This window comes from Dermacentor silvarum, chromosome 1, assembly GCF_013339745.2.
Source record: "Dermacentor silvarum isolate Dsil-2018 chromosome 1, BIME_Dsil_1.4, whole genome shotgun sequence".
NCBI lineage: Eukaryota > Metazoa > Arthropoda > Arachnida > Ixodida > Ixodidae > Dermacentor > Dermacentor silvarum.
Window position 1 is genome coordinate 87,751,629 of NC_051154.1, and position 11,956 is coordinate 87,763,584.

An 11,956-nucleotide genomic window follows, 5' to 3' on the forward strand; every position below is an offset into this window, starting at 1 on the left:
CAAGTAGCTCAGAAGGCTACTGCTCAACCAGAGGTGTCGAGCTAGGCAGCTAAAGCGTAAGGAAAATTACGCCAGGAAGCTAAAGGCAAGGACCCAAGCTACGGTGCGCCGCCTCCAAAGCGAAAATCTTGGACGAGGCTCTCACGCAGCAAAAACAGGCAAATCACGCGATTGAAGAAAGTGCACTGAAGAATATCGACAAGCTCCCACCCAAACAGAAGGCAGCAATCATGCAGTATTTTGAAGCTGCAAAAATGATCAATAATTGCACCATATTTCGCTTATAACATCCCAGTTTCCAAGAAATCGTACAAACGTGAAAATATTGAGTGAGCCAAGGCAACTTTCTATGCAACATAATCATTGGTGCATGCCAATTAAGCGCAGTTACATATATTTAATTGAAATCAAATTGCATCTTTCTTTAACGAACAACTCAGACTAAATTCATCTTTGCAAGCAAGAACAGTTGTTTTCGTTCAAGCGTGCGTTTATAGACAGTAATTTGAGCGTAAAATAAGACCGCAGTGAAGCAATATTCGAGGCGTGTCTGTGCGGCCTCCGAGGTAAACATGCCAATATGGCCTAGATCTCGAAAGCAAATGACGTGTTATACGCGAATTTATAGGGCGCATACGTCGCTATAATGTTGCTGCGATCTTCGCGAACACGAGCGGCTGAGCAAGATGTGCTATTCGAGGTAAAGAAAAGGAAATTCGCATGGCGAATCGGGGAGCTTATCCGGCTAGTAGATCATCGGGCCTGGTCGGGCGACGTGAATGCTAGCGTGAGCGCCGCCTTGCGGCTGCATCTGAAACGCGCACGCTAGCGGCGGGGCCTTCGTCACACTTCCCTATTCTAGCCACTGTACCCATAGAGTGACGGCGGAGTTTCGTAACCAGAAAAAGTATGGTTTTAGCAAGCTCATTCTCTGATTTATGTCGTTGGGTACTTTGCGCCAGATTATGTTTTTGTTTGTGTATGACGGTATTAAAGATAGACGTACTTGTGTGTTGTATACTTTCGAACAATTTCAAAATTTATTAAAGGTTGCCCGTGGCAGATAGCACAATTCTAGTTAATGAGCTGGTCTACTCGAAGAGGCGGACATTACTTGCACAAAAAATTGAAATGCATAATCGACTAATTAACAAAAATTAACTAATTGAGTTTTAACTGATTACCTGTTGACCCATATTGCAATTCACGAATTGCAGCCGTGGAGTTCGCAAAGCGCATCCACTTGAAATTAATTCTCTGGATGACACCAGTTTCGAGATATTATTTCCCGAACTTAGCAAAGAAATGCATTGGTGTTCCAGTTAGTTTCTTAACAAAACGACGCTTTATGCACTGAAGCACAAAATTAACTGGAACGCTAATGCATTTCTCCTCAAAGTTCAGGAATTAATATCTCGAAACTGGTGTCATCCAGAGAATTAAGTTCAAGTGGATGCGCCTTGCGAACTCCACGGCTGCAATTTGTGAATTGCAATATGGGTCAACAGGTAATGAGTTAAACCTTAATTAGTGAATTTTTGTTATTTATTCGATTATGTTTCAATTTCTTGTGCAAGTAATGTCGCCTCTTCGAGTAGACCGGCTCATGAACTAGGAATGTACTATCTGCCACAGGCAACCTTTAAGAATTTTTGAAAGTGTTCGCTGAAACACCCTACACCACGCTGCCAACAACCGCGCTCGTCGCTCTTCCGCACCGTCTCTTATCTCCACACGGCTCTGACCTTTCTGCGCCGTGCATTCGCCGCTCAGTTTCCGTTGAAGCGATCGACCGCACGTACCTTCGCCCGCTGCTGCGGCGTATATATGCGCTTGCTGCCAGCGTTTTGACAGTCGTTGTCGGCAGTCATTCAGTGTGATCTATTCATGTTTGTTTGTGCGCGCTCACACCACGCTTGTTCATTCAGTTAATAATAGTCGGGCCACATTTTCCAACGCACGCTACACATGCAATGCTGCCCGGGTCGGCAGTGCAGCGCTACAGGTGTGTCCCTTCGCACGCGCTGCCCACGGGAAGCGCTTCTCATCAACACCACCGTTTCACACGCGCCTTCTCGTGGTCATCGAGTCTCTCTTCATGTCGGTCTACTTACGCCGCAGCACATCTGCTTACTTAATCAGCTCATGTTTACTACTATTCATATTGCTACCAAAGCCGCTCACCTTACTTCGTATGACATTGCTGTGTTGCTATCGCATTCATTGCTTCGCCCTTAGGACGAAACTGTGACATTTTTCTATGATCTTACAACGAAGGAAATGCAGTATGTCGACGTGCTGAGTTGCGTCGAAATACGCAATAGGCTAAACTTTTCATAGGTTTTCGGTTGATGAAAACCGTCGCAAGCTATATGGACCGCCGCGGTAAAAAACGAAAGTTGGATTCTCATACCAGAATAACCAGATTATCCAATGCGCGCAAAACATTTCGTAACTGTTAAGCTTCTCTTATTCTGAGTGGAGTGCATGAGCCAACTTATGATCTTATGATCGTTTTAGCGCATCATTACAATTTCTTGCTGCGCGGCGGTAAGGCTAGATTAGGATTAGCCTTGAATGTAGGTCGAGCGAGCAGATGCCCCACAAAGCACGTCACATTCAAATTTATTTTAATCTCAAAGAATCGCGCCACTTGCAGTGCACACGTACGTTCACATACGCAGGCAGCACAGTCACAGCTTTGTTAATTGCAGTGTGGTTGTCATAAACACGCCTATATGTGTCAATTAAATTTCGAGCGCGAAATAAAACGTACAGGGTTAGTGCAGAGTTGGAGCGATCGGACGGCCGCGGCCTACAGGTCAGACTGCGCGGTCCGACACAGCCGGCGTCGCCGTCGGGATGGTACCTCGATCGCCGGTCCCATATCACCGATGCGATCGCTTCTGTCACCGCTCACGGCGACGTAGAAATCGGCTACAGCGTGTTTTTAACATGAAAAAGTTCTTAATAGAAAAAAAATATCTCGAATTGGCGCGTGTTTCGTAAAGCAGCGCCCTGTACTAAACCACTGGCGCGATCGGGAGCAACGGTCCGACAGCATTTCGTCTCGTGGACGGAAACCCAAGCACCGGCCGTCTCAGCGAGGCGGCACGGCTGGCTTGCAACGTTTCGTTTGCTAATCGCACCAAAGACACCGTTTGCTATTCGCTTGCTATTCGCACCAATTCATTTAAGCACACGTTAATCGTGTTGTCAAACATAAGCGCACTGTGATGAGCTGCAGGCCAGATCGCAAGCGCTGTCGGCCGTCACTGCGGCGGTCAGCGAGCTAGGCCTACCGTCTCGTTCGGCCGTATTCCGATGGGGGCGAAATGCAAGAACGTTTCCCTGCGTGCACGTTAAAGAACCTCACGTAGTCAAAATTATACCGGCGCCCCCACTAACGTGTGCTTCATTATGAAATCGTGGTTTTAGCATCCTCCACCCCCATTCTATTAAAAAAAAAAAAAAAAGCGCCATCCTCGCGTGCAAGCGGGGGCGGCGAAAGTGGGCGGAGCCTACGCGACGGTGCCTACCACTGTTTACAAACATGGTGTAGGTCTTACCATTATGATTTGTCTGGCGCGCAGGACATGCCGCTTTGTTCTGCAAAATCATTTACAGTTTCTATCGCTATATCGCTATATATACTTGTTAGTACAAAATTTTATTGGCCGTTTTAGTTTAGTACAAACCTACTTCACTTTTCCACATAATCACCGTTAACTTCTAAGCACTTTTCGTACCGCTACCAGTTCCTTTAGTCCCTCTGCATAGAAGTTCACCGCCTGGGAATTGAACCAGTTGACAACGGTGGTCTAGAGTTACTTGTTGTCTCCAAAGCGTTGTCTTCCAAGCCACTGTTTCAAGCGCAAGAACAGAAAATAGTCACTTGGTGCAAGGTCGGGACTGTAGAGTGGGTGATCAAAAAGTTCCAACCAAAATCTTGAACCTTCTCCTTGGTTCGGGCAGCCGTGTGAGGATGTGCGTTGTCATAGAGAGCAATTCAAGACGACATTTTCCCACGCCGTCGATTTGTGATCACACATCTCAGTTTGGTGAGCGTTTCGCACTATACGTCAGCTGTAACTGTGGCGCCACGTTCCATGAAATCAACCAAAGGAACGCCCTTTTCGTCCCAGAAAACAGTAGCCATCATTTTCTGATTCCCTATCATTTTCCGATTGGTTGAATTTGTTTCGGTTTTGGTGAAGAGGAGTGGCGACACTGCACTAATTGTTGTTTTGTTTCTGCAGTGGCGTAGGATATCCAAGTCTCGTCGCCTGCAACAATGTGCGAAAACAACTCATCTCCGTCTTGACGGTAGCAGTCCAAAAACGCTCGTCCACTTGACATTCTTTGCTGTTTGAGTTGGTCCGTAAGCATTTTTGGTACCCACCTTGCGCACGCTTTATGATATCCGAGCTTTTCAGTTACAATCGTGTAAATTGTAGTGCGTCCAACAAGAGGAAATTTATCAGCCAGACCGCTGTCAGTCGTCGATCTAATCTCAATTCCCGGTCCACATGTTGAACAGTTTCATTAGTCTGGGTGCTGGGCCTGCCTCTCCGCTCTTCATCGTGTACATTTGTGCCAGCCATATTCGAAATATCGACACCCTTTTCTGACCTTTCCTTCACTCATCACTTTAGATCCATAAACTAGGCACAACTTCCCATGAATTTGAGAAAGTGATGATCCTTTTGCATGCAAAAATCGAATTACAGCATGCACTTCACAACACGCGGGAGCAACGATTTTCGCTGACATTGTCGTCTGCATTCCCCGACAAGCAGACGACAACTGGGCCAAAACAATAACTTCATTACCTTCGCGAAGAATTAACAGATTACGCTGCACAAATAAAAGTTTATTCTGATGTGTAAATATTTAAATATAAGCAAACGGCCCTACTTTTTGAATAACCCTCGTACATTGTATACTCACTATAAAAATGCTAACTGCATCTTTAGTAATGTATTTGCTGTTTATGTTAATTGTTCGCTTTTACGTATATTGATGATACTACGCTTTACGTTGTTTATTATTTACGTTGTTTACGTTTACGTTTGCGTTATAGTTGTTGTTTACGTTATATTATTTACGTTGTTTACATTAGCTGATTTCACTCGTGAATGCTGTGTATATCTTTCATGCATCGCCCCCCTCACTCTATGCCCCAGTTGGGCTTTGTAAGGTATTCTTAAATAAAAAAATGTCACAGTTTCGCCCTAAGGGCGAAGCAATGAATGCGATAGCAACACAGCAATGTTATACGAAGTAAGGTGAGCGGCTTTGGTAGCAATATGAATTGTAGTAAACATGAGCTGATTAAGTAAGCAGGTGTGCTGCGGCGTAAGTAGACCGACATGAAGAGAGACTCGATGACCACGAGAAGGCGCGTGTGAAACGGTGTTGTTGATGAGAAGCGCTGCCAGTGGGCAGCGCGTGCGAAGGGACACACCTGTAGCGCTGCACTGCCGATCCGGGCAGCATTGCATGTGTAGCGTGCGTTGGAAAATGTGGCCCGACTATTACTAACTGTGGTGTGAGCGCGCACAAACAAACATGAATAGATCACACTGAATGACTGCAGACAACGACTGTCAAAACGCTGGCAGCAAGCTGCGGCGGCGAAGGTACGTGCGGTCTATCGCTTCAACGGAAACTGAGCGGCGAATGCACAGCGCATAAAGGTCAGAGCCGTGTGGAGATAAGAGACGGTGCGAGCGAGCGACGAGCGCGGTTGTTGGCAGAGTAGAAATGCCCCCCCCCCCTCCCCCCGCTCCCTCCGGCGCTCGCTTCCCGCTTCCTTGCTTGCGCGTGGAAGATTGAGTGCGTTCGCTCTCCGTGACAGCGTGCGTCCCCGCACGCTTCCGCTCGGGCATACGGCGCGCGGCGAAGATTTTATCTATACGGAACCCCACGGCGACGGCGACGCCGACGGCAGAAATCCGGTGGAAGTGTCCATATAATTGCTATCGCAATAATAAATAAATAAATAAATAAATAAATAAATAAATAAATAAATGTTGACTAGGTGACTAGGTGGCATGCTTATTTTTGTGAAAGTAAGGGGAATGTTAAGGGTAATGTGTAGGCGAAGTACGAAGTGTGTGGGTTAATTACAGCCTTTGCAATAAAATTCGTATCCGTGCGCTGCGGAGCGTTGAACGCCGCAGAATTAAGCCCTCTGTCCTCGGAGAACTGTAATTGGCGCCAACATGAAATTTAGTTAAAGGGGGAGGGGGGGGGGAGAGTTATGGCCCATGAGCATGCGAAGTTAAATGTGTTGTCAAATTATAGGCTTTGTAAAAATTGCTTTAGCAAGTGCTTGAAAGAGCGAGTCGGTCGTTCTTCGCTGTTTTCGCGTGATTCGGCCGTTATTCTATGTTGGCGCGACGCTGTGCGCTAGCCAACTCCGGCTAGGTAGATTAATAAACAGCACTATGGCGGCGTCTCGCAATGCTGGCATTATGAGGAGCGTAGCACTTCATGGTGTACGACATATGAGACCGACAGGACACCGTCGGCGACTAATATTGTAGAAAAAGTTAGCTTGACGTTTACTGCTCGTGCCGCTCACATCAGTGCATAGACACAGCAGCTCAGCAGCTGACTCCGCCACCGATGCGATTGAGCGTAGCGTTGAAGGGTGCGTCGACATCACTTCGTGGTTGTTGCAATCAAAGTCACGCCGCGTCTTAAGGAGGCCCTCCCTGCACGAGCCGCGCATGCGCTGTCGAGCGGAACACCACGACAACGGTGGTGCCGACGGCGTGTTTGAGCACCAAGCGTCCGCATAATTTCTAAGGCAATAAATAGTTTAATGTTTCTGGCTTAATTATACATAAATAGTAAATACTCGTTTTCTGCTTATTTTCACGCGTTCCACAAAACACGTGGAACGCGTGAAAAGTGAAATACCTAATGCAGCTGCTAGAAAGAAACACATTCACTGGAAATTGGGCTGTGATTCTGCAAGGTACGTCTCACATGTGTACTGTGTTATTTTGACCATTCGAAAAACCTGCAGACACTAGGGGCGCGATCTTGTACGCGTTCCAAAATGGAACGGAGGCGTTCCGTTCCATCGAGCCGCACACAATTGGTCAATTTGAACGTCGCGGTTCAAATTGACCAATCGTGTGTTCAAATTGACCAATCGTGTGCGGCTCGATGGAACGGAACGCCTCCGTTCCATTTTGGAACGCGTACAAGATCGCGCCCCAGATCCCTCCGCCGGATAGTCGTTTTCGACTGCGCCCGAAATGGACGTGAGTCAGATGTGTCTCAACATCTGCTTACGATGTGTCTCAACGAATTTCGAGTAAGCAGAACTACGACTCGCGAAGTAACTGTTCGGTTATTATTGTTCCGCCTTAGGTGCCAATGTTGGCGGTGCTCTTGGCGGTCACATTGGCGAAACTGTGCCGTGACGAAAAGTGGCCCACGTCGCAAGAAAAGCTCGGATTGATGTCACATTTCTCAGGGAGGTCCTGTAAACAAATTAAATTAGTGGCGTTCAAAATAACACTTGTTACATTTCGGTCTGGGTGGGAATCGAACCCGGGCCACCGGGGTGTGAGACGAGCACGCTTCACTGAAGCCACGGCTGCTCCACGGTTCGGGTTTACTAAAGGTGTGCCTAGTGCGTGCGTGAATGCACACGTCACGTCGCAGCCATCTCGCTGACTAAATGTGTGGCCTAGTGCGTGCACTAACATGCTGCACTTTCGGTATTACGTTAAGTGTTCATATCTGGCGTTCAGGAGGTCGCCTTAGTGCCACACGTGTACTTCCCATAGCGGCTTGTTTCCAATACGCCCTGAAAATATGCGGCGTATTGGATTGCATGGTGTTCTAGCTATGTAACACTTATTGGGAATGCTATGTAACACTTATGTAAAACTTATGTAACACTTATGTGAAAGCTATGTGAATGCTATGCACTTATGTGAATGCTATGTAACACTTATGTAAAACTTATGTAACACTTATGTGAAAGCTATGTAACACTTATTTTTCGGCAGTTCAGATAAATGTTAACTACTAATGCAGCTACAACAAAACTTTAGCAATGACAAGCAAATAAGTAGTTGTCTATACGTGCCACCTGCTCCGCAGCCTCGACCTCATTCCAGCCTGATTCAAACAATTATGTAGGGTATTCAATAAACGCTACATCTTATAAGATGTAGCGTTTAATGAATACACTACAAATCCGTTTTGACACATGTCTTAAGGCACACGCACATGGAAACCGACACGCACATGGAGCCAAAGGTTTGCTGATACTAGAAGCGATCTTAACAAATTTTTGTTAATTAATGCGCTCAATGCTTGATTATTCCTGTCTTTTAAATTATTCTGAATGATGTTAGTTTATTTTGAACCAGTTTTGATCAATTCTGCACTTGTTTTGACCCTGTTTTGAGCACTTATTTTTGAGCGTGATCACGACGGACGCCGCTGACAGCCCGGACCCCTAAAGTGCCGAGCACTTTAGGGTGCCGAATTGCAGAAGTGCAGAATAGATCAAAACCGGTTTGGCTATATATAGCCAAATTGGGCTACATAAAAAAATTTTGGCGTCGACTTGGACGAGTTGGCTATGTGGCTACCTGCGACTTGGCTTTGTTGGGGCTATAAGTGGCGCCCTAATCCACGCTCCAGAGGTGGCTCTGATCGAGTAGAAAGAAATCTCGAAGGCTATGTTTTAGCTGGCTGAGCCGGCAGCGCGGTTGTGCATGTGTGCATGTGCGAAATGCCCCCCCCCCCCCCCCCCCCCCCCCACTCACTCTCTGCGCCGTTGTCCGAGCCAGTGGCTTTCATCGTTGATGCACTTAAACTTAGACTCCGCTTCACCGTCGGACACCCGATCCCCGGGCATCGGGATGATCCTGGGAGTAGAGGGTGTGGGGTCTCACACGTGCTCTTGGGACAAAGGAGCGACAACACAGTTGTGCAAACAATCAAAAGGGCATTTATTGTACCTTTCATACACTAATGCATGCTAGCCGAAGTACTACGCATACAACATTCACATGGGCGCGCGACAAATCAAGGAAGTCCGACTCACCGCGACCGGATAGCGAGCGAATATGTTCGGCCCTTGCTATGACACCATCGCCTAGTCGTTCACGTGTACGGTAACGCGAACGGTGGCATGTTCGAACGATCCGTGTTCGTCCATACCGGTGCCCTGCTCCTAGCCACGCGAGACGGTCTCGCGAAGCGTGGATCGGCACACGCGCGGAACGTCCGCATCGCTCACCGTCCCCAACCCGAAGAGGAAGCGCCTTCGACCTTTTGCTCCCAAGTCACCCCATCGTTCGGTGGCGTTAGCATCGCGACACTCGCGCCAACTCTCGCAATGCGCCGCAACCACTACGACCGCCGCCGGCGCTTAGCCACGCGGAGAATCCGGATTACAGGAGACGCGAGCTATGCGGGGAAAACAACATCAGGGGGCGCGTGAGAGTCGCGCATCCCCACAAGGGTTTTTCACAGTACACTGTACTAACATGGCTATGCTCAAAAAGGGAAAGCAGCAAAATAGGGTCGGGCAATCGTGGCGCCGACATGAAAGAAGGAAAGCACGGGTAGAAGACACGCTCCAGTGTGTTCACGGCCATGGCTTCTGGGTGAAATATCGCGCGGGGCACAGCTTTCGACCTGTTCCACGTTTCTCACGCTAAGCTTTATTGTCATTTTGCTTTTACTGCGAGATTAATTCTTGTTCGTGCTTACATTCGAGATACATTTCGATAGGTTGGACTTAAGATCGGATCCTCCTCGGAGAGGAGAATCGAACCATGGGGAAGTGGGCCGAGTATGCGAGAAAGTATAAAAAAGAATGGGAGGAAGACCCCGAGCTCAAAGGCGGGTCCTGGTGCTTTCAATTATATAGATGGCTTGCCCATAACGTCACAGATGCAGGTACTCATCGTGCTAATATTGAAACATGTTTGCCACAATGACATCAGTGCACTACGTCACTTGAAAATCACCCACCGTGTTAGCTAGCTTAGCAGATGAGGTGTCACGCTGCTGGCTCGAAGACGCGGGTTTGATTCCCGGCCACGGCGGCCGCATTTCGATCGAGGCGAAATGCAGGAACACCCGTGTACTCAGATTTAGGTGCACGTTCAAGAACCCCAGATGGTCAAAATTAATCCGGAGTCCGCCTACTGCGTCATGCCTCCCAACCATATCGTGGTTTTGGCACGTAGACCCCCAGCAATTATTATTAGCACATCAACATAGCTTGCTTTTTCACAGTAACCGGTTTTCACAGGATTACCGCTGTTATCAATTTGTCGTTTACCTTTGCTCTTTGTGCGCCGTCGCGGCTTTTACTATTCCGAGCGAGTTATGTTCGGGACGTGCTCGTCGCCGAAAACGACTGCGCGCTTCTTACATTGGTGTGCCGTTTTGCACAGTAATCTTCTAAAGCTTCGCTTACACCGATTCAGACAGTGAGTTACATCTGTTGTCTGTCACTTTTTTAACGCATGTTCTTGCCGTGCTAGAGACCTAAGATGGCGGCCAGGTTGATGTAAACGGACACCATATAGAGCATCATCATCATCATCATCATCATCATCATCATCATCATGTCATCAGCCTATATTTTATGTCCACTGCAGGACGAAGGCCTCTCCCTGCGATCTCCAATTACCCCTGTCTTGCGCTAGCGTATTCCAACTTGCGCCTGCAAATTTCCTAACTTCATCATCCCATCTGGTTTTCTGCCGACCTCGACTGTGCTTCCCTTCTCTTGGTATCCATTCTGTAACCCTAATGGTCCACCGGTTATCCATCCTACGCATTACATGGCCTGCCCAGCTTCATTTCTTCCGCTTAATGTCAACTAGAATATCGGCTATCCCCGTTTGTTCTCTGATCCACACCGCTCTCTTCCTGTCTCTTAATGTTAGTCCTAAGATTTTTCGTTCCATCGCTCTTTTTGCGGTCCTTAACTTGTTCTCGAGCTTCTTTGTTAACCTCCAAGTTTCTGCCCCATATGTTAGCACCGGTAGAATGCAATGATTGTACACTTTTCGTTTCAACGACAGTGGTAAGCTCCCAGTCAGGATTTGGTAATGCCTGCCGTATGCACTCCAACCCAATTTTATTCTTCTGTAAATTTCTTTCTCGTGATCAGGGTCCCCTGTGTGTAATTGACCTAGATAAACGTACTCCTTTACAGACTCTAGAGGCTGACTGGCGATCCTGAATTCTTGTTCCCTTGCCAGGCTATTGAACATTATCTTTGTCTTCTGCATATTCATTTTCAACCCAATTCTTACACTTTCTCGATTAAGGTGCCCAATCATTTGTTGTAATTCGTCTCCATTGTTGCTGAATAGGACAATGTCATCTGCAAACCGAAGGTTGCTGAGATATTCGCCGTTGATCCTCACTCCTAAGCCTTCCCAGTCTAACAGCTTAAATACTTCTTCTAAGCATGCAGTGAATACCATATAGAGCATGTACCGGCTAACCCGGGCCCGGCTAATTGAAAAAAAAAAAATCAACGACTAGAAAACACGATAGGACGATGAGACAAATAACGCGAGATATCATAGCGCGAAAGAATGGTTTTGGCTCATAAAGAAAGAAGCCGTGGGCGCGTCGCCATCGCAGACCGCTGGACAGCTGAACTTGTTCTACACTTTAGGCAGAGGTCACTTGAGAGGTCGATGATGCTGAACATTATTTTGCATTCACGACAGCTAACCGCAGAGATCGCAGTTAATATTACTGCAAATAACTAAAATAATCACTTAGTACTATCTGCCATAAAATATAAGCACTGTGATTTTGCCCTCTGCAGCGATTCGCTGGAACTTGAGAGCTTCCGGGACTAACCAAAAAGTCTTCTGTGTGCAAGCATGATGTCGCTGTTGTTGAGGTCAAGGGTCGACTGCCACGGCGGCACGGACAT